General features: G+C 34.6%; 1 protein-coding gene across 1 annotated transcript in view; it reads left to right on the forward strand.

Annotated features, from left to right (window-relative positions):
- Window positions 1-7004: 7004 nt before the first annotated feature.
- Window positions 7005-25756, forward strand: part of LOC113522707 (neuroligin-4, Y-linked) — a 138746-nt gene continuing 119994 nt past the window's right edge. The window contains exon 1 of the mRNA XM_026908490.3: window positions 7005-7298. The gene's annotated coding sequence lies outside the window, so the exon portion shown is untranslated. The remainder of the gene's footprint in view (window positions 7299-25756) is intronic.

Consider the following 25756-nt stretch of genomic DNA (forward strand, 5'->3'; position numbering starts at 1 on the left):
TTAGGTATTGTTTTTACTATTGTCGATGTTCGTTTGTTATTTTGCAATTGTTTGTTCTGTTTTCTTTCTTTTTTTTTTTGGTTTGTTCAAAGACAAAACACAGACGGTGAGTTATTAAAACAAAGTCGAAATAAACTTTCTTTTAAAGAGACATAAACAAAAGATGTTTCACGTTGTCATATTTTTTTTATGATTCTACTACTTATTATTATATTATTGCCTCACTCTGCGTGTTCTACCGCCTGTACAATGGATTGTGCTCAGAGGAATTGTTCAATATGATGCCCACCACTTTCTGCCATCATACGGCTCGCCATCGACAGGGAGTTCATCCTCGTGTCCTACAGCCTCAATGGTCGCGTACTGCGCGGTTTCAGAGATGTTTCCTCCCACGAACACTCAGGTTGTGGAATGAGCTCCCTGCCGAGGTTTTCCCAAGAGACTACAGCATGGGGTTCTTCAAAAGGGGGGGTAAAGAGGTTTCTTCAGGGTCTGCAACGCACGCGTAATACCTCTGGTATTGCAGGTGTTCATAGGCTACGGTAACCACTTACTATCAGGTGGGCCGTGTGCTCGTTTGCCACCTCAGTGGTATAAAAAAAAATAGCACTGAGCGATTTTCAACTGTTACCGTTCTTTTAAATGTGGTGTGTCTAAAATATAATGGTTATTGACCAATTAAATTTTTACACTCGATCAATGGGCCACTCTTTCCTAAATCTCTCTTTCTTAAATCATCACAATCTAACTATGTTTGCCAATCCGCTTGCCAAGCATGGTATCTACTGGCAAAACCCTACAATAGAGGAAAACCTATGACCTGCAGTGGACAGTCAACGGTTGATATGATATAGCATAGTCTATTTCAATATTGACTTGATTCATACTGTAACGATGTTATAATTATTTCAATAATAAATAAATAAATCTTTGAAAAAATTAAACTCTCTTTTATAACGACAAACAAGACATCACAAACAGAACTACTCACACCCAAAATGTTTATAGGTGAAGTGGAGCATTCATAGAAAACGGACGATTAATTGCCAATGAACCTCCGGGGAGTACTCGACGATTCTTTGAAACGCCGCTAAAACTGGTGAAATGTAATTCAGAGATATTTCAGACTCGCCCGCCTTAAGTGTGGCATTAGGGGAAGGATAAAGAAATAGCCGTCTCGGTTACAGTTAAGGATTTTAATGAATGAATGTTCCGACGTGTTTAGAATTGGCACTTTGTTACCCTAAATTGCTGGTAGCGATCATATAAATTTAGGTATACGCATTTCAGATGTAGGTAAACCAATTAAATAGATAGATAGATACTCTTTATTGTTTCCTCCAAAAGATTACAATAGTAAACTTATTATAAATATAAACAATTACAAGAAATAATCACAATGAGAAAACCTTATCGCTAAAAGCGATCTAGTTGTATTTTTTGTCTGTCTCCCTGCTTATGTAATGTTTGTTTGTTTGGTTGTTTGCGGTATATCACAGTATTTTTTTTTAATGGATGATTAATGGAATGGTAACCCCGCCTGCGCTACCGGTATACGCTGGCGGGGCACCAGCGAGGGGTGATAGGTGAATAATGAAAAAAGGCAGGTCAGTCAGCCCATCGTGATGAATACACATGGAACTTAGCACGATGGTTTCCAGGGGGAACCACGTGGAGGTTGACCTGACAGGGTATATTGCTAACAATGGGACTGGTAGCCCGCATTACTAACGATCCCTTCCCCCCGGTATATCACAGTTGTATTCCTACAGGTTAGAATTTTGTGTATGTTATCTTAATACGCTATCACGAAGTAGTTATACACTTCCAAAATCCACGCTTTCAAAGATTCAAACGTGGAAATTAATAATCTTACTAATAAAACAAATTTGTATAAGTTTGTATATTTGTATCACGCTTAAACGAGTATCGGTATTCGGGTACGTTATATTCAAATTTAATACATATATTACTTTTTTTTTATACAACTTACAATGGCAAACAAGCTGACGGCCCACCTGATGGAAAATGGTAACCGTCACCTATAGACATGAGCAGTACCATGGACATAACAGAGTATACTGTTTCGCCCATGATACCCCCCATGCGTTGTCATTCATGAGCTCTTATTCCTCTGTACCCAGTAAATTCACGCTATATCCCACCCTCAAACCGAAACATAGCCACGCAAATACAACTGCTTCACGGTTGAAACACGAATGGGACAGAGGTAGCCAAGCAATCGACTTTTGTACAAAGTCTCCCTCTGGTAAAATACCTACTGATTTACACGATCGTAGCCACGGGAATAAGCTAGTGGACCTATAAATTTTCATTTCTACCGTCAATGTTTTGTTAAATACATTTTCAAGTTATTCATAAATTCACTACTTCCTATGCCACTGCGTTAGGTTGACTGGAAGAAATCTCTTTTAGAGATAAGTTCGCCTTTGCTAACATTGTTATTAACTTATTGTTGTTACTGTATGTTTTTGTGCAATAAAGAATATATATATATATATATATATATATATATATATATATATATATATATATATATATATATATATATATAATATTACACTAATATAATGGCAGTCTTACAAGATCAATAAGTACTCATTAAGGGTTCGTTAAATATTAAAGTACTCTACCATCACAGATGTGAGTTCGTCCCTTTCACACCTAAGCCAATCTCATTAGGCAGACAGAGATAAAATACTGAATAATTTAATTTTCCTTAATGCTTAACAGAGATATGAGAGATTTTTTTTTTTTAAGAAATTATGTAATGAAAAACATCAGGGAGATTTTAAAATAATTAAACTTCGATTCGCGAATGGATTATAATTTGCACGTCTAGATTTTCGGGTGAAGTTATTTTTAACGTTGTTTTAAGTAAACGAGGTTCGAGTTAATTGGACGCAGGGTTGAGATTCGAAAATAGTATTTTTGGTAAATTAATATTCGAGTTTTTAATGAGTGTTTAACTCCGCCTACGCTATCAGTATGCGCTGGTGAGACAGCGGTGAGAAATTATAGGTGAGAATAAAAGCAGGCCAGTTGGCTTATTGTGATGAATTTAACGTGAATTAACCACTATGGTTTCCAAAGGGAACCACGTGGAGGTCGATCTGATTTTTTAGTTTAATTTCTGATTTATTGTTAATTGTGAGGCTTGTAGACTTTCATTACTAACGATCCCTTTCTTTCTGTATATTCTATTGTTAGTTGTGTACGTCCCGGCATAGAATAGGCCATCCCATCCTTTCCCGTAGTTGTGGTAAGAGGTGACTAAGAGAGCTTATGGTGGAGGGATGGGCAGCAGCATCCCTCTTATAACATTACCAAAATCCAAATTGCAGTTGCCAAGTGTGGCAACTACTGGCAAAACCCCCCTTATGGGGAAGGCTATGTTCAGCAGTGAATATTTAACTGTATATATCTGTTAAAAGATACATAACCTAGATAAGCTAAAATAAGAATCATCGAAATCGATTTAGGATTGCGGAAATTATTACTTAAATACCGTCTTCTAAGAAAATACTAGAATCTATTATGAAGTTGTCCGAAGCAGAAAGAATAGCAAAAACTTTATTACAAAGTAAATATGGGATGAACAACTAAATAAAATCTTAGGAATATTCTGAAGAATTCTTCAGATACCTGATACCTGCTACTAAATTTTGCAATCGTACAATCCACCACAAACTAAAGTTCCATCCCAATCATCTGGTCGAGTGGCTATCCTCCACCATGCGTTTTTTATTACTTTCTTCCATGCACAACCATTCTTTGGAATCAAGTTCCAGCAGTAGTATTTCCGAATCGATACGACATCGTAACCTTCAAGAAAAAAGAATATATCATTTTAAAAGGCCGGCAGCACACCTATTTTATTTATTTTATACAACTTAGAATGGCAAACAAGCTGCCGGCCCACCTGATGGAAAGTGGTAACCGTTGCCTATAGATATGAGCAGTACCATGAACATAACAGAGTATACTGTTTCGCCCATGATACCCCGAATGCGTTGCCATTCCTGAGGACTCAGGTGTTATTCCTTTGTACCCAGTAAATTCTCGCCATATCCCACCCTTCAAACTGAAACACAGTCATGCAAACACAACTGCTTCACGGTTGAAACACGAACGGGACAGAGGTACCCAAGCGATCGACTTTTGTACAAAGTCTCCCTCTGGTAAAACACCTGCAATTTCTCTGATGTTGCAGATGCTCGTGAACGGTGGTAATCACTTATCATCACATAAGCTGCAAGCTCGTTTTTCTGTTGTTTTTATAAAAAAAAAACCGAATTATCAAAACGGCTAAAAGCAGCTTTCTCGAAGCCGCTCAACAATAACAAGTTAACATTACAGTGTACAAAAATATTCACAAGCTTCAACTGAATCGTACCACTTGCTCATTGGGTTTCATGAATAAACATAATTCATTTCCGCCAGTGCGCAAAGCGTTAGTTTTTAAAGTGGAACCAACAAAAGGCAATAATCGGAAGTTCCTGTTATTGCAAACCCTAAATTATACAACGTGGAAGCAGACCTAATAGTAAAATTAAATATTACCCTTGGGTATTACCCAACAGAGTTTCGCCAACATACACTCACTTGTTCAATTATTTGATAGTGTTTATTTATTTATTTATTCTTTATTGCACAATAAAATTTTGTACAAATGGCGAGCTTAATGCCATATGGCATTCTCTACCAGCTAACCATTAGGTGAAAACAGAAAGCGTATGAAGGGCAGACGTGGTGAAAAATATGTGACAATTATAGTAACACATTAAGGCAATACACAATACATACACATAAGAAATGCACATATAATACATAAACATTACTTTTAATATATATGGATAAACTAATACATATGAATATATATAGTGATGTAATCATTTAAGGTTCAAAAATGTTTTTTACCGTAGCCTATGAACGCCTGCAATACCAGAGGTATTACGCGCGCCATTTGTAAAATAGTAAATACAGGAGGGAAATGGATTGTTAGAGATGGGGATTAGTAACCCTATTACTAGCAACATACCCTGTCAGGTCGACTTCCTCGTGGATCCCCCTGGAAATCATCGTGATTGGTTCTTTAGTGAATTCGTCACTATGGGCTAACTGACCTGCGTTATCCTCACCTATCATCCATCACTGGTGCCCAGGCAGTGTGCACCGATGGATCTTATTCCATTATCATCCATTAAAAAAAAATAGTAAATAAGAGTACAATTAATTTAAATCAGAAATTATACAAAAGGCGTAAGTAAGCGTATTCGAATATTGCTAGTGTACATAATGAAGGAACTCTCCAAAACATTACTCTTCGACTATAAGGCCGTTTTTGGCACAAACGTGTGGGCACAATAAGATATGTCGATTCGGAACTTAGAAATTACCTTTCTTGGTGGATCACCAAATAATGTAATATTTATTCATTCTAAGAGTCCCCATTAACGTCCCACTAGTGGGCACGAAGATATGATAATTGCAATATTATACAGAGTGGAAATAAAAGGCGGTCGGTGGAAGGAAAGTGTCTTAAATATTAACGCTAGTAAATTTCACTCAAAGGAAACATTTTTTTTTTATTAAAATCTCCCCAAAATCTTTGTGAATATGAAGTCACTTTAGCTAGTCTTTTATGGGAATTAAATATACCATATCTTTGTTCTCTGTCTAGTTTCCTTATTTATCATATCTAAGGCATTAATTATTTATATCAATATTAGAAAAAAATAAGATTTGATTGTTTATTTATTTGTAACCAATAAACTCGAAAACAACTCAACCGATTTTAAAAATTCTTTCACCTATAGAAAGTCTATTACATTATCAGCAACTAATACAAGTAATACGTTTTCGAAAATTCCAAATACACGTGCGAAACCGGGCCGAATCGCTAGTACAACTGAAAACTTTCACAGCCTATTGAAACTGAAAGCGGTGTCTCACATACGACACGAGAACATAGGGTTTCGAGACATAATACACAAAACGTTTTATCTATGCCCTTAGAGTGACATAAATATAACAAAAAAGCGAAAAAGATGGATTAACTGTATTTAAAGTGTAACGAACCGAGAGTTGTAAAAGACATGGATGAATATATTTCCCACAACAAAACTGTATACACATGTTTATCCCTTTACTCAAAGAAAGATAGCCGGAAAAAATTCAGAAAAGGCTATCACGGTCCGATTCTTCGCGGTAACAATAACCTGCATAAACTGCCAGTGGAGTTTCAACCCTAGACCGATAGTGGTACAGTCGAGTGGAACTGCGCTGATATTTTTGTGAGCGCGTAACTGTAAGGTCGTAAAAATAGCGTCCCGTTTACGAGCGGCCGACGAAAACCGAAAGTTGCCGATGGAGGCCGAAAGAGCTATACAGTCAACAGCTATGCTGTGGTCGTGCTGAAAGTTCAGGGATGGATAGACTCGTCTTATCTTTTCTACACGAGTTTGATGATACTTTTTTTTAATAAGAAAATTATTCATGTCATACGATATATATGTAGGTACATATACTTTCTTAATAAAGTGTAATTCTTTGTTGTTGACAATTCAATATAAAGTTTCAATCGACCAGTTCCGGTAAGTCTATAAAATTGATTGAAATTCCAAAATTGAAATTTTGTAACAATGCATTTCACTCGCAAAGTTATTTAATTAAAAACATACAGACGCAAATAATATTTTCGTACACAATAACAAATCGTTTCTAAAGCGATACGTATTCACAATAAGCTAACATACCCATAAATCCGTAACACAATAACAGAATTAACTACGATTTATCGTCGGGCGACGCTCAGAGAAACCGTTAACGAGCCCTGCGTCACGGCAGCTGAGAATATTCGTCACAATTCGGCATCCGTCGTGCCAACAATCGGCACGCGCCATTTTCATCTCTTTTCAGACGAGGCTGCGCGGGCAGGCATGCGCAGAACCACCACCCCGTCAAACTCCGTCAGTGAAGCGGCGCGCCTCGCCGCACCGTGTTACCGCGCCCCCCTAAACATGCCGATGGTAAAATTATTATATTAATTTCAAAATTGGAACGCGCCAATGACCACGCGAAGGTGTCGTTGAACGGCTTTATTGATATGTGATTTTGGCAAACACTTTTCTACCCGATGGACTTTTAACACATACGTGTATGCGAGCGTAGTTACGTGTAAGTGAATTACCGTGAATGTAGTGTGCAATGGAGTATGTTTTTTTGTGTGTGATGACTTTGATGAAGTTCACGTTGATACAAGGGATTTCCTAATGGTGAGTATTATAATTATATTTTTTTTTATGGTGTACTTATAAATACTGTTTGTATCATATAGCTACGAAAAAATTAAATAATACATTCACGAACTGACATTAATTAGGCATTATAATAATTAACAATTTGTAAATATAATTTTTAATTATTATAATGCATAATTAATTTGTAAAATATTATTACAGAATAAAAAATAAAATCTATTTGGTTACTTATTTACAATAGCAATGATCCGATGTTGTTCCTTGTTCGATGTTAAAGCCTAAATAATATTGTAGAAAATGTAAATAATAATAAATATAGCTCAAAATAATAATGCTAATTTGATCTCTATTAGATATATAAATAAAGCACAAAATATGTCATCGTAAATAACCATCCATTAAAATGTTAGAAACGGGTAAATGCAAACGAATAGCATTTTATATCGAGGACAACATAAAATATTCGTAGGCGAAAGAAGATCCGAAAAAATTGGAGGCGAGCACGATAACCGGAGTAACAAATGCAAATGGAAGGCAAAAATATGATTTCGCCGTAAATAATGTTAAAAAATCCCAAGAAATCTGAGTTGAATTCAGAAGTCTTTTTATTAACTTTATTGGCCACAAATTGGAATGGTGCAAAAGGTGGATTCAAAGCTAAATTTAATAAGAAATTTTAGTATGCGACATTAACTTTATTAATGATTTATTAATGCACATGGGAAAAAAAAGGTTCTTATTTGACGACCCTATAAAGACAAACGCAGAGTATGTCGACTACCAACTAGATGGAATAACGACCGACAAATGCATTGCTGGGAGTCAAATAGATGTAAGTCGGGAACATACCTTATAGCAGTTTATCGAGGAAGTCTATATTCAGCAGTGGACAGACAACGGCTGAGATGATGATGATGATGATGGCGATTGATAAATAAAGAGATCGAAGTCATTATTAATAATTTAAAAGTATATTCCAAAACGAAAATACTTCACAATTTTTTTTCTTAAGAGATAAATATTTTTTGTTAACAAAAAAATGAATGGAAGACGTCAAAATATTTAGAGCTGTTCACATTAATTTGACAGCTGAATACGGTGCGTTAGTATCGTTATTATATCAGCCCTTAATTGTCCAGTGCTGAACATAGGCCTCCCCCTATTGGGGGGGGGAGGGGTTGCCAGTAGTTGCCACGCTCGGCAGACGGGTTGGCAACTGCAGTTAGAATTTTGGTGACATTTAAAGAGGCTGATGGCCATCTCTAAGTTACCTTAGTCGCCTCTTACTTCACCAACGGGGACGAAAGAGATGACCTATTCTGTACCGGGACTTTTGTACAAAGACACCAGAGGGAGACTTTGTACAAAAGTCGATTGCTTGGCTACCTCTGTCCCATTCGTGTTTCAACTGTGAAGCAGTTGTGTTTGCATGGCTATGTTTCGGTTTGAAGGGTGGGATATGGCGTGAATTTACTGGGTACAGAGAAATAACACCTGAATCCTCAGGAATGGCAACGCATAGGGGGGTATCATGGGCGAAACAGTATAAACACCCACCCATCTATCCAACATTACAAACTCTCGCATTTATAATATTAACAGGATGCGTATGTAAATTTCTTTACAAAACATATGATTGATCACCTGAAGGGAATTAGCCGTGAAATTGTTTTTTTTTTATACAACTTAAAATGGCAAACAATCTGACGGCCCACCTGATGGAAAGTGGTAACCGTCGCCTATAAAAATAAACAGTACCATGGACATAACAGAGTATACTGTTTCGCCCATGATACCCCCCATGCGTTGCCATTCCTGAGGACTCAGGTGTTTTTCCTCTGTATCCCATAATTTCACGCCATATCCCACCCTTCAAACCGAAACACAGCCATGCAAACACAACTGCTTTACGGTTGAAACACGAATGGGACAGAAGTACCCAAGCAATCGACTTTTGTACAAAGTCTCCCTCTGGTATAAATTGTTTTTTATACCACAATAAATATGAAATATGATAATTTGAAGACCTTCGTAGTGCTGTATTAAGGATGTTTCGTTACGTTAATGAGGTTCGATTCTCGTTCAGAGCCTCTAGACAAATGGCAAACGAATTCGTCGATGGAAACGACATCGCTAGCGAGTCCGTGAGATAGAATGAGATAGCAACGCCGAGTGACTTATTTTTTTTTTAATGGATGATAATGGAATGGTAACCCCACCCGCGCTATCGGTATACACCGACGGGGCACCAGTGAAGAATGATAGGTGAGGATGAAGCAGGTCAGTTAGCCCATCGTGATGAATTCAACAAGAATTGTTCACGATGGTTTCCAAGGGGAACCACGTGGAGGTCGACCTAATAAAGCATATTGCTAGTAATGGGGCTGTTAAACTCCATTGCTAACAATCCTTTTACCCCCCGAGTGATTTATTCCAACTTACGGCTTCACTAGCGATGTCGATTCTATCGACGAATTCGCTTGTCACTGGTAGAGTCAGAATGTACTAGTGTAGCACAAACTTAGATAGATAGATACATAGATAGATACATAGATAACCTTTATTACCAACATTAAGAAAATAAAAAATGAAAACAATAAAAAGAAAAAATTAGGACAATTTTGTCCAGTATATGAAACAAGAAATGCCAGGAAATAAAAACTTAACTCAGTGGAACTATTGAATAATACATTTTCACATATGTCAAATTGAATTTTAAATATTAATAACTTTTCAAAACCATTATTCGACGATACGGTTAAAACTAACCAATTAATATTTATAAAGTGGAAATGTAAATGTTCCGGTCATTAATATTTCATAGATTGCACCATATTTTTAACCGACTGCATAAGGAAGAAAGGTATTATGTGTCACCAGTGGAAGACTTTGTACAAAAGTCGATTGCTTGGGTACCTCTGTACAATTCGTGTTTCAACCGTGAAGCAGTTGTGTTTACATGGCTGTGTTTCGGTTTGAAAGGTGGGATATGGCGTGAATTTACTGGGTACAGAGGAATAACACCTGAGTCCTCAGGAATGGCAACGCATGGGGGTTATCATGGGCGAATACAATTTTCAATTCTTTGTTACTGGTGTACAAGAAAACAGAAAAACCTTTTTCTGAAAATGACTCTTAGTCTTTCAGCATCATTATCTAATGATTAACAGATAAATACTCCTATTAAATTACATTAAGAGAATCTCTTGCATCCTAATTAGAGTAATTGTTAAACGTAAACTCCGCAGTTAGTTAAATCGAGTGGTTACATTTTACCTGTATACAGTGTCGCCTAACACAATACAAATGTCAAACAATTCACTTTAAGGACAGCAATTATTATTGTACCCAACAAGTGTGGCTGACATCTACAAAATAGTAGAGTTGTGAATACATATATACTGGGTGACATATATTTTTCTTATCTGAATTATTAATACGAAATAGAAATTTTATTTAGATTTAAAACTTGTATAAATTTTTAAAGTGACTTAAAAATAATAATTTTTAAAGGTATTTCATTCGTACGTAAACTGATATTATAATAGTAATAATAGTAATAAAATAATAAAGGAATATTTATTTGTTTGTTTATAACAAATAAACATAATAATAAAATTGTATTTCTCCAAACAAAACAGCTTCAATTGAAGCAACATAAATTATTTTTTGATACAACATTGTAATTTATTTTACAGATACCCTATTTTAGTAATATAAAACATGTTGTTTACTGAATCCTGTACTATTTTAATATAGCGAAACTGCACGAACATATGTATCTAATAGAAGGCATTGGTGTCTAAGATACAGGCTAGGCCTAGTTTAGACACTAATGTGCTGGGCATAATGATACATTTTATACACATATAATTCACTTTGAAATTTCTGTAAGCCCATGACTGTATACTTTTATGTGCAATAAATCTTTATTATTATTATTATTTGGATGTAATAACTAAATTACTCAATGTTTTACTGTTTAGTTGATTATTTTTTATTATTTGGTTAAAACCATATTCCATTTAAATATTGGAATAAACACTCGAGGATTGGTAGCGGAATTAAACAAAATAATTCTAATTAAATAACCAGTTATATGGACTGCCATAATGTGTGTAAGTTTTTATTTATTTATGTATTAATGTTATATAATTATTCATGTACTTTTATTATTTACATATGTAGGTATATAGAGCTGTTTTTATTGTATTATATATTCAATTTTTTTACTGGGTATTATTTAGTTTATCTTTAATTGTACGGTTATTACCCTTATACATTCTATAGTTTTCTTTCATTCTATAGCTTCTCAAAGGTTGACTGTAAGGGATCCCTTTATGAGATAAGTCCACCATTGTATATTAAATCATTTATCAGTGCTTAATTTGAATTATGTACAATAAAGATTTTACAATACAATACAATAAAACCTAGTGTAGTAAAATTGAATCTAATTTTGTGACGATTGGTAATTTTGTTTTCATTATATTTATTCCAAAAGCGAAAACAAATGGCTCTATCCATACAGCTAATGTTTATCGTAATGATTCTTTCAAATTATTTTCAATTTGCCTCGATTTTATTTATTTTAAAACAACTATACTGACAACCTTTAACTCAAAATTCCCACTCATTCTTCCTCTTTCTACTCCAAATCCTTTTCCGTGCAAGCAGTTCGTTTGTGGAACTCACTCTCTACCTATATACGGTGTCCTCAATCTTTCCCCTTTTTTGAAAACCTAATTAAACCCCACTACCTATCCTTATAATTATTTAGTCCTCCTTATTGGGGGGAAGGGATTGTTAGCAATGGGGTATGACAGCCCCATTGCTAGCAATATGCCCTATTAGGTCGACCTCCAAGTGGTTCCCCCTGGAAACCACCGTGAACAATTCTCATTGAATTCGTCACGATTGGCTTACTGACCCGCTTCATCCTCACCTGTCATCCTCCACTGGTACCCCGCCGGTGTATACGATACGGTGATAGCGCGTGTGGGGTTACTATTTCATTATCACCTATAAAAGAAAATCCTCCTTATTTCGTGTGTTATATATGTGTGTTAGTGTTGTATATTTGTATGTACATATACACACATACATATACACATATATACATATATATACATATGTTTATTTATGTATGTGAATATAATTATACTGTCACAGATATTTATTATTTTATATTATTTTTACAGATCTATTTTTTTTAACGCGCCACCTACCTATTTATTCTTTAATACTTTCTACCCAAAAGTTGTCTGGAAGAGATTGCTTAGCAATAAGACCGCCTTTTGTACTACACTATACTTATCGAAAATTGTTCAAAAAATCCTGTAATGTCACTTTTACATTTATAATAATACTCGTATTTAGAACTTTTGACGCAATAAAATTGACATAATTTTAAATAACACTTAATAGCGAATCAAAGGAAAGTTATTTTTGATTTCTTACTGAAGCGGTTTTGATTTGACCCAATTCGATTGTATCAAAAGTCATAGCGCAGTTCGAGATGACAGTAATCTCTTCCCATTAAGTGACTCATTCCGTTTACTCTGTTTCAAATATGAATTGTTGATACAGTATATTTCGCTCTATAAAAGGAAAACAATATTAATCGCAATATATATATATATAATTTTGAATAAAAATTATAATAATATTTTCAATATATTTATTTATTTTATTTATTTACCAGAGGAAGACTTTGTACAAAAGTCGATTGCTTGGGTACTTCTGTCTCATTCGTGTTTCAACCGTGAAGCAGTTGTGTTTGCATGGCTGTGTTTGGGTCCTGAGTCCTCAGGAATGGCAACGCATGGGGGGTATCATGGGCGAAACAGTATACTCTGTTATGTTCATGGTACTGCTCATGTGTATAGGCGACGGTTACCACTTTCCATCAGGTGGGCCGTCAGCTTGTTTGCCATTATAAGTTGTATAAAAAAAAATTTTTTTCTTAAAAATCAACAATAATGTAAATAATAGAATAATTGGCCCGACCATAATATAGTTTGCTTACTGTATCAGATCAGTATAAAGATAAAATCAGCAGATTCTCAACAGTAGTTCAAAACGGGAATTAATAAATTTGATACAATGTTTCGATTTATTACTTGTTTTATTTAGAGCGACGTACAACAGCAGTACAAAATAAAAAGCCGGTCAAGTGCGTGTCGAACTCGCACAACAAAGGTTCCGTACAAAATCATCAAGTTTTTTCGAGTGAATTAATAATTTACGGTTTACGGATTTATTCTTTTACTTGTGCTACATGACATTGCTGCTTACCTGACATTTAATGATTCTAGATCAACGGGAAGTACACTATGGGTTTTGATTCCCTTTGCGAATGCCAAAATATGCGATATAAGTGGAACATAAACGGCCGTATCTTTTGATTGCGTCAATTTAGAAGCTTGATTTTTCACTGATTTAAGAGATTGCAGACCTGAGTATATGATATTCATTTCAACTTGATACCTCCACGCGTTCCTAAGAAAAAGAGTTTTGATAGACGCACGGACGGACAACGAAGTGATTCTATAAGGGTTCCGTTTTTTCTTTGGAGGTACGGAACCCTAAAAATCAGTAAATTTAGTAGAATATTCCGATTTGTTCATAATTTCGTTTAAAATGTGTGTCTATTTAGTGAATTCTATAACTATACAGCTACATATATAACTAGCGGCCCGTCCCAGCTTCGCACGGGTGGACATTTTTACAACATTGTATTGTAGAACATACTTTTCTTGTATCACCAATAGTTTCCGCAGCGCACGCGACGAAAGATATTTTATAGCATTTTTTTTATACCTTGAGTTACGTTACTAAAGTTTTAGTAAGGATCCCTAATCTTTTCTAGCAATAAATATAGCCTGTATTACTTAGGATGAATGTAGCTTTCTAATGGTGAAAGAATTTTTGAAATTGGCAAAGTAGTTTTTGAATTTATTCATTACAAACATATTATAACGGTTCGTCATATGTGTAAAAATACATTTAACGCCATCTTGTGGAGAGGTATTGAACTTGCAAGAAATTTAAATAATAAATTGTACATTTTCTGTAAATATTAAAATATTATAGCTAAAAAACGCAAAAATACAATCATTCCTCTTTATAATATTAGTGTAGATGGTATACGTTTAATATACCTGTGTTGTCACATAGTAACAAATGAACAGTACACAGTTTACGTAGATATTAAATCAAGTTTCGCTTGACCCAAATCTGCCACAGAGCACTTTCCTTCTCAGCAAGTTTGTGAATTCGTGAACAGGTCGCGTGACTGGCACACACTGTGTTACCAATATTAAATAAATCTGTTATACATGTATTAAATATTTGAAATAGGTCATTTTAATGCACGCCTCTTTATTATCGAGGCACAGTGTTTTCAACCGAATTCATAAAGAAGGAGAAAATATTATTTTCTCAAACATGCTTGGAAATGACAACATTATTTTGACAATCTTCTTAGAGATAAATCAAAATTGCCGTACTGATCAAATACATGCGGGCAGCGGCCGGCAAAAGTTGTATGGAAATCCATATCTGTCGTGTTTTGCGGCCAGATAAATTACTATGTAAACTCATATCTGTCCTGTATTTTAAAAATGGAATGACATTTTATTTCGAAGCATGGCTACCAAGGAGGTAACTAATAAAAGGTTTATTTAAATTTCGATCTGGCTTGCAAATAGAAAGCTGTTTATTAAATAAAAAACAAAGTAATATTATGGCGCGTGAAAAATTATTATTGTTCGTTATTTGTCATTGAACTTAAAAAGTAAAATTGTGTTTTTGATTCCCGCGCATTGTTTGAGAAAAGTACTATACAAGCCTTGGCCACAACTAGGCATTGATGGACTCACGTATGTGTACCTCGGCTTCGTCTTGGCCTACATTTGCACGTTCGTCCATCAATGCCTCAGTTGCTGGCTGCTGCAGTAATGTACTATTTTGTCTTCCACCGTGCGTTTTTCAAGACATTTTCTTCCACGTACAACCACTCTCTGGAATCAACTTCCAGCAGCAGTATTTCCCAACCGATACGACAACATAATCTTCAAGAAAAGAGCATATTACTTTTTAAAAGGCCAGCAGTACACCTACAATACCTCTGGTGTTGTGGGTGATCATGGGCGGCGGTAGTCACTTACCATCAGGTGAGCCGCATGCTCGTTTGCCACCTGTGTTGTAAAAAAAAAAACTAAAAGGACATATTTACAGAATAATTTCATAGGTACTTTATCAAATTTGGTATCGTAGTTTTAAAATAAAAATAACTGGTTTTAACGTAATTTCAACCTTAATTCAATTGGAATAAACTTTTTTTCAGATTTAAATAGTGTATGATTGTAGACTTCATAGATTTTTTTTTCATGGTAATCTGTATAGGAGACAACGTTTAGTAATAAAATCTAATTGGTTGATAAAATTTTGAAGATATTTTTTATGGTTCATTCAAATATGTAGAATAAATTCTCCAAAAACATTAAAAAAAATATAAGCCAACAAAGGAATGGTTTCTGCCGATTGTTTTATTGCTGACGATTAATTTTTAATCGATTTTGACAGGTCATCTTGACCTGTCCAAAATCGATTAAAAATTAACAATCATATCGCGTAATATACATGTACACGCTTAAAATATATAAATGTATTGAGACCTAATTCCCGTTTAAAGCTATTTAAAAAATAAAATATTGTTTTTCTTAAATAATAATTTATACAACTTAGAATGGCAAATAAGCTGACGGCCCACCTGATGGAAAGTGATAATTGTTGCCTACAGACATGTACTATATCATGGATATAATAAAATATAAAAGTGTTGTCTGTGATAACCTTCATGCATTGCTATTCCTGAGGACTAGGGTGTTGTGTCTCTGTACCTTGTAATTCCATCACCATATCCCACCCTTCAAACCAAAACAGAGCCATGCAAACACAATTGCTTCACGGTTGAAACACGAATGGGACAGAGGTACTCAAGCAGATGACTTTTAAACAAAGTCTCCTTCTATTATATCCATATATATATTTACTGGGTACAGAGGAATAACACCTGAGTCCTCAGGAATGGCAACGCATGGGGGGTATCATGGGTGAAACAGTATACTCTGTTATGTCCATGGTACTGCTCATGTCTATAGGCGACGGTTACCATTTTACATGAGGTGGACCGTCAGCTTGTTTGCCATTTTAAGTTGTATAAAAAAAATCCATATATTGTTATATTTTCAGGAATGGGGACAAGCGTCCCTATTTCTCACAATCCTCACTCGCATCCGTCAGCATTAGTTTAAACTTTAAATTGTGTACAAAGTTTTTGATGTCGGTTAAATTCAAACTCACTAAGTTCATGTCCGTTAATCTGGGTAGCATACCACTGTACCACAATGCTTTCAACTATTAACTTATATACAACTATATAAAACTTCTTACTGAAATTCTCCTTGTAAATTGGACCCTTTTTTGTGCATGAAACCTCTCATTTGGTTGTATGAATTAAAATAATGTTTTTGTTACAATTATATCAGCCTTTAACTGTCCGCTGCCGAACATAAGCTTTCCCCATAAGGGTTGCTAGTAGTCGCCACGCTTGGCAACCGCAGTTAGGCTTAAAATGATGACCAGAGGGAGACTTTGTAGAAAAGTCGTTTGCTTAGGTACCTCTGTCCCATTCGTGTTTCAACCGTGAAGCAGTTGTGTTTGCATGGCTGTATTTCGGTTTGAAGGGTGGGATATGGCGTGAATTTACAGAGTACAGAGGATTAACACCTGAGTCCTCAGGAATGATACCGTATGGGAGGTATCATGGGCGAAACAGTATACTCTGTTATGTTCATGGTACTGCTCATGTCTATAGGCAACGGTTACCACTTTCCATCAGGTGGGCCGTCAGCTTGTTTGCCATTCTAAGTTGTATACAATAAATATATAAAAAAATGTTTTAATGGGAACGCTGCTACCCATTCCTCGACCATGAAGTCATTATCGTACTCATAAAAACAATTATATATTTATTTAATACAAAAATCCACAGCTTTTAAAAAACAACTTACACGCTAAGCCCCTTATAAATACAGCCAATAACGGATTTTAGTTATATAAACGAAAATTCTAATTCTAAAGCAAGGTAGGCAAGTTAGAGTGAGTGTATGTTTTTTTTGATGGGTGAAAATGGTATGGTAACCCCGCCTACACTAACAGGATACGTTGGCGGAGCACCAGGGAAAGGTAATTGATGAGAATGAAAACAGGCCAGTTAGCTCATCATGATGAATTTATCAGACATTAACCATGATAGTTTCCAGGGAGAACTGTGAGGAGGTCGACCTGGTTGGGTATATTGCTAGCAATGGGATTCTCAGTCTCCATTACTAACAATCCCTTTCCACCCCCCAATGTGTGTATGTTAGTAATGTAAGTGTATGTACGAAAGAAACTATAACAATGAGTATCCATAAATTCAGGTTTATTAATATACAAATAAAATAAAATCTATATTGGTACAGTTCAAACATCTACAGCAATGATTGAGTAATACAATTTTTTTAAAACAAATTTTTATTTTATAAATTTGACTCTGAGCACCTACTTATTTTGTAATTTTGTTACTGAGTGCCAGTACATTTAGATGACAATAACAGACTTTTTTAAATGCCAATACAACATTTATAACAGCATTTATTTTGTAAATGGTCCGAAATCGAACGAGTTAATGTACTTTTTTATGGTAACTCAACAATATATCACCTTTGGGAGATGTATCGATGAATATATACATACGAAGCAAAGGTAAACGATGGGGAACATTTCGGCATATTATCAAAGTTAAGTAACATTTTCTATGTTATAAAGAACCGGATTTAGTTTGTAATTTCTTACGCATGACTGTAATATCAATGTTAAAATCTGTATGTAAAGAAGTTTACCAGTGAGAAAAGTCTTTGAATGAAATTTGGTATATTTTATTAAGCAACATAGAATGACAAACAAACTGACGTCCCATCTGATAGAGAGTGGTGATCATCATCTATAGATATGAACAGTACCGTGGGCTTTGGAACAAAAATTAGAGACATTTCATAATGATTCATCATGATCATTCATGATTAACTGTACCCAGACCTCCCTTATAAAGGGAGAGTTTACCAGTAGTTGTCACGGTTTGCACGCGGGTTAACAAACACAGTTAGGCTTTGCTGATGTTTTAAGAGGGACGCTGCTGTTCTGCCCTCGACCATTCAGTTCCTTTAATCGTCTTTTATGACATTCACATTTTTTTTTACAACACAGGGGTAAGTGACTACCGCTGCCCATGATCGCCCACAACATCAACGGTATTGCAGGTGTACTGCCGGCCTTTTAAAAAGGAATATACTCTTTTCCTGAAGGTTATGATATCGTATCGGTTCGAAATTACTGCTGCTGGAAGTTGATTCCAAAGATTCACGCGAAATAAAAGAGTGAGACATAATGAGAGCGAAATCACCATATCAACGAGTGGGATAGAGATACCTATTCCAAGATAAATCCAAAATCTCTCTCCAGTAAAAATGTGAATTGAAAAACGTCAAAGAGCCTATTAAGCCGAGATAGCGCCGTATCTGTCTTTAACCTGTTAAGAGCTAATTTCAGTTTTAGTGACTTTCACGTCCGATCGATTTATATTAGTTACAGGCAATTTAAGTTTCAATCCATCAATTTCGATTAAGTTGAAACTTGACTAAGTAACTGAACGAGCTATTCTTATGAAGCATAGTTGAAATGATTGGCATCTTTGAATTAAGACTGACAAGAATCGTAATCACAGTTGAGATTTTACCAGAGGGAGATATATATATATATATATAAATATATATATGACTAATTTACCCCACAAATATGGGTTCCGTCTTTAAAATTAATTAATTTATATTACACGTACGCTTTTGGATCATCAATTTATATATGTGAACCAACTTTCAACTCAATCTGTCCTTCAATTTCGGAGCAAATTGACTGTATTAGACGGACGGGCACATAGACACGCGATTGAACCTGTAAAGGTTACGTTTCCTCCCTTTTGAGATACGAAACCCTAGAATAACCTATTGACCTATCTAAGTCCTGAGCAGTGATGTGTTGTTGGTTGACTCGAGTACCTAGTGACTCGAATGTCTAATAGTAATCCTGTATATTGAATATTCGAGTATGTGATTCGAGTATTCAATATTCTTCAGTTACTTAATATTTGAATACAGGTACGAGTACTCAGGGCATTTTATTTCTAATCGTATTTTTCGTAATGTATTGAGCTTATAGTGCAAATAGTAGCAATTAAATATTGACTAATATTTCTTTATTTAATTCATACTTTCTTAAACGTACACGTTAGTAATTTAGTAATCCTTACACGTAGTATAATTTTCAAGTTAACTTTCTTTATTTTCAACCGACATAAAAAAAGGAGGTTCTAAATTCGGTTAATCTATACTTACAATAAATCTGTAGAGAGGTCAATTCTGTACATGAAATATATTTCCAAAATAACTATTTGGGGGTGATTAGTGATCTATACTGATGCCAAAAATGCAATCAGTAAAATTTTTGTCTGTCTGTCTGTATGTATGTATGTTCGTTATAGAAACAAAACTACTGGACGGATTTTAACGAAACTTGGTACAATTATTCTTCATACTCCTGGGCAGGTTATAGTATACTTTTCATCACGCTACGATCAATAGGAGCAGAGCAGTGAAGAGAAATGTTGGGAAAACGGGAGGAGTTACTCCATTTTTTTTTATGTAAAAGTGTCCACCTTTACGAAGCTTAAATCTGTTATTAAAAAGCATTCATTGAGCGAATGTTATTATTACTAAACGATTATTCGAATGACAAACGTGTATGGTGTTAATCGATCATGTACGGATTTTTTAATGACCATGTCATTGTAGATATAGTACATTTAAATAAATATATGTGATCTTATAGTGTGTATATGCTGACAGAGATTTAAAAGAGTAACTGTTGAGTTTCTTGCGAGCTCTTCTCAAGCTCTTCTCTGAGTGTTCTACCGCTTGTACAACGGACTGTGCTCAGAGGAATTATTCAATATGATGCCTGGGGCCACTTTCTATCATCGTACGGCTCGCCATCGACAGGGAGTTCACCCTCATACCTTACAGCCTAAATGGTCGCGTACAACGCGGTTTCAGAGATGTTTTCTCCCACGAACACTCAGGTTATGGAATGAGCTCCCTGCCGAGGTGTATGAAAAGATTGATGAATATGGAAGAAGCGAAAGAGATGTTTTTGAATCGAAGCATTTGGCATTTCATTGTTTCTGCCTACCCTAATGGGAGACAGGCGTGACAGATATGTATGTATGTATGTATGTATGTAGTTTTGCCATTGAAATTAGTGTTTCTTTTTTTTTTGGAACGAAATCTTAAAATGTCTTATATTGATCATACCCTGCTTTGAAATGGCTGTTAAATCCGATACTTCAAATAGACATGGAACACTTGACCTTGGGGGAGAAAAGCTCAGAATTTTTCAAACATTTGCTATAAAATTTCGCAAGGACGCACTTAAGTTGTCTTAGGGCCTCGTTCCCTCTCAAATGTCTGATTTGATCTTCTGCTCCCTTTGTTGTACACGATTTATGTAACTCAATAAATTTGACTATACAAATAAAATGTTTTGTAAATGAATTATCACTTATTTTGACTCTCTTTGATGACACAAAATATAATCGTTCCTCAAATGAGGCAGGAATGGTTTTAAATATCAATATATTTCGTTGTTATCTGAAAAATTTAATAACTTTGCCTAAAAATTATGGAAAAAATGTTTTATTAAAATTGTTTTTGTTATATTTTAATGAACAGCTCAATGTAAAAAGTAGCAGCGTATTTTAACTTTTGCTTTTTTTTATTTTATAATAATTATGATTTTGTTGCCTTCCTCATTAAAAATAAGGTTTTCGTTTAACAATATTTAACGTTATTTTATTGACCTCATTATCTGAATCATCATTCATCATCATTTCAGCCGTGAACTGTCCACTGCTGAACAAAAGCCTTCCCCATAAGGGGACTTTAGAAAGTAATTGCAATGCTTGACAAGCTGGATTGCAACTGTAGTTAGGCTTTAGAGATGTTTTAAGACTGCTGCCCATCCCTTTACAATTTAATTCTTTTACTCGTCTCTTACGACATCCACAGGAAAAGAACGGGTTGCCTATTCTATGCCGGGACCACACGGATGGTTTATCTGAATATTAATTTGTATTTATTAAATGCCCTTTATTTTTTCAATAATACAGTAATAATTATAATTAGAGATAAAGCGAGCAAAAGTGGATTTATCTCTAAAAGAGATCTCTTTCAATCGACTTAATACAGCGGCACAGGAAATGGCTTCTTTTAATTTCGCAGCGGAAAGACTTTTTCTAAACAATCAACCATTCCTGATAGTTAAACTGCAATTCCAAGACAAAAGAGATTCGTTTATTTTGCCTTAGAATTTTATTTAAATCTCCAATGAAGATTCTAGAAGGATTAGTAATTAATATTTTAATGTTCATTTAAGCTGTTGCATAAACCCTCTATTCTGTTACAGCTTAATTTAAAATAGTCGTTTTTTTTTCTTACTTAAGTTTGAATAAGTACATTTTTCTTACTAAAGTGTGTTATTTATTTATTTATTTATACTTTTGCACACATTGAAATATGTCTACAGGGCGGACTTAATGCCTGATGGCATTCTCTACCAGTCAACCGCCACTCCAAACAGAGAGAGAAAATGGCGGTGCCCAGATTTAAAAAAAATAGTAAATTAAATGAATATATTAAGAGATAACATTTTATGATAAATAAACATACAAACATATAGAATAATATACTTACAAAAAATATACACATGCAATACATATATAAATAACCATACATAGTATATACTAAATTAAATAATATATAAAAAATAACTAATTATATAACAGATTAAGGCTTTTCATTGTTGTAATAAATTGAAGTAATGTTCACGAAGGGACTTTTTGATATCAATAGGCAGTGCATTCCAAAGGAAAGATTGAGAGGAGAAGTTTGATCGATTAGTGTCAGCATTATATTTATTTATTCAAACTTTACCACACAGTGAAACTATGTACATTTGGCGGACTTAACACCGGACGGTGTTCTCTACCAGTCAACCATTGGGCGAACCGAGAAATACGTAGGCGGTGCATTATTTAATAGAGGAAATATAAAATAGTAATACTTAATATATTCATATACATACATATACATATCTGTCACGCCTGTCTCCGATTCAAACAAACCTCTTTCGCTTTTTCCACATTCATCAATCTTTACTCTAAACCATAATATTCATATAATTAGACTAATATAAACAAACACATAATATAAAGAGTATATATGGTTTATCTAGGAGAGAAAAGAATATATATATATATATATATATATATATATATATATATATATATATATATATATATATATATATATATGTATATATATACGATTAATTTTTTTTATACCACTGAGATGGCAAACAAGCATACGGCCCACCTGATGGTAAGCGGTTACCGTACCCTATGAACACCTGGAATACCAGAGGTATTACGCGCGCGTTGCCGACCCTGAAGAAAACTCTTTACCCCCCTTTTAAAGAACCCTAAGCTGTAGTCTCTTGGGAAACCCTCGGCAGTGGGAGAAAATATCTCTGAAACCGCGTTGTACGCGACCATCTAGGCTGTAGGGTATGAGGGTGAACTCCCTGTCGATGGCGAGCTGTACGATAGTAAAAAGTGGCCGTGGGCATCATATTGATTCCTCTGAGCACAATCCGTTGTACAAGCGATAGAATACGCAGAGTGAGGCAAAATCTCTCCTAAGACTTAAGGATTCGATACCGCTTGTAAGCCTGGGATCATCGACAAATCTCATAGCTCGTCGTTTATACTTGTGCCTACACTTTCAAACTAAATCCTGAGTAAATTCTTAAATATGTACACTTGTACTTAATAAATATATTAATGAGTTTTTTAAGACTGTACTCACATTTTCTTTTGCCAAAACTATAAAAGTAGCTTATGCCCCTTTTCATCTACAATATCACGTGATAGATAGATAGATAGATAGATATTCTTTATTGTTTCTTCCAAAAGATTACAATAGCAAACTCATTACAGATACAAACAAATTACAAGAAATAATCACAGTGAGAAAACAAATGGGTGACCTTATCACTAAAAGCGATCTCTTCCAGGCAACCTTTGGATGGAGAGAAGTAATTATAAACAGTTTGAAATTAAATTAATTAATTAAATTCAATGATCGATTCGTGACATTTATTTGAACCAAGTTTAAAGCACCGAGAAGTATATTTTCTTTTTATTGTTAGGAAGACAAACGAGCAAACAGTCTACATGATGGAAAGCAGCTACCATCATCCATGGACACCTGCAACATAGGAGGAGTTGCTTGTTCGTTGCCGGCCTTTTATACATAATTTGCCATTTTTAATATTAGTAACTAGTTGACCCTGCGAACTTCATACCGCCTAACCACAGACAATTGGGGGAAAAGGGATTGTTAGTAATGGAGACTAAGAATACCACTGCTAGCAATATACTCAGCCAGGTCGACCTCTTCGCGGTTCTCCCTTTAAACTATCATGGCTTTTTTTTTGATGGGTGAAAATCGTATGGTAGCCCCGCCTGCACTAACGGGATACGCTGGCGGAGCACCAGTAAAGGATAACAGTTTATTGCTAGCAATATACCCAACCAGGTCAACCTCCTCCTTTCTCCCTGGAAACTATCATGGTTAAATCCTTGTGAATTCATCATGATGGGCTAACTGGCCTGTTTTCATTCTCATCTATCATCCTTCACTGATGCTCTGCCAGCGTATCCCGTTAGCGTAGGTGGTGTTACAATTCCATTTTCACCCATCAAAAAAAAAGCAAAGACAATTTCTCTTTGACTAAGGTTACCATCGTATAAATATTGACAAATATTGACATCAATATTTATACGATACTAATGTTACTCAATTTTTTTTGCCTTCCCGGAACTTTATGGTATGGTATTAAAGTTCAAATTGACTATTAAGCATTATTACGAATCGTTTGTATGGGAGTATAGAAAAGTGTTGTTATTAGACTTTTTTAGGCAATTTTTTATAATTCTCTCTTCGTAAGAACCATCCTCGTACTTTAAGATATATTCTAAAAAAAGAATTAGCGAAATCGGTTCATCTGTTCTCGAGATATGCTCTTAGCAACACATTCAGCGATTTATTTTTATAATATAGATAATAGTAATAAGTAATGAAGCAAAGATACATAACTACAAAAAATGGCCTTAATTATATAAAGAATAGAAGCCTATATATATATATATATATATATATATATATATATATATATATATATATATATATATATATATATATATATATATATATATATACTGGAACATATATTGGATTAATTAATTTTATCACAATTACAAGAGTAGTAATTAAAGATACGAATTCAATACGATTAATCAACGTTTATACCTACTGGTACTTGGCTTATATGTCACTTAATAGATATCTAATCTTATTATAGAGAGACCTATTATCCCGTACGTATTGCTGTTTCAACTGTTACATCTGTGTAGTGGTGGATCGAATCGGCCTTAACGGTATTCGAGTATTTTAGTGCTCATCAATATAATCGAACCTCGACTCGAATCTGAGGACTCGAACGAATACTCGATTGTTCAAGTACTACATCAGATTCGAGTTGACTTTTCAGTTGACTTCTAAAGTTTATATAAAAAAATTATATAAATTTAGTTTATATTAAAAATATACAATATTATAATATGTATTCCGCGGTTTCACCAATGTGAATCATTACATAATATATCCTATGTCCTAATTCATAATAATAATAATTTTTATTTAGGACGTTTTCATTCTTAATGGACCGAAAATATTTATTAGTAACAATGTTCTTAAAGTTAGTAAATTTGCCCACACATACAAACACACAAAGTATATTTATATAGTATAGAAATAATCACCGCTGTACAATTCCATTGAAAATTAGTGCAGCAGTGATTAACGTACACACAGTCCTGCCTGCTTGCCCTCATACTCAGGATACTGTTAGCACTAGCACGTACTCTGCGCACCAGTAATTTGATATATAACCAACTAGTTTTACGTTTTACATTTTTTAAAATCTGATTTGAAGTTTTTGTTTGAATACGTAACAATTATCCATATATATTCACTCATTTCGCATTTGTAATATTAATAGAATTTTTATTTTTGGTAGTTTAGGAAAAAAAATAATGAATACGTAAAACAAAAGCAAAAACTTGTAATAAATATGCGACTAATATTCGAGTCCTGTATTCGAGTATCGTGTATTATTTATTTTATTTTTTA

The sequence above is a fragment of the Galleria mellonella genome, unplaced genomic scaffold (genome assembly GCF_026898425.1).
Source record: "Galleria mellonella isolate WM207_F2 unplaced genomic scaffold, CSIRO_AGI_GalMel_v1 utg59, whole genome shotgun sequence".
NCBI lineage: Eukaryota > Metazoa > Arthropoda > Insecta > Lepidoptera > Pyralidae > Galleria > Galleria mellonella.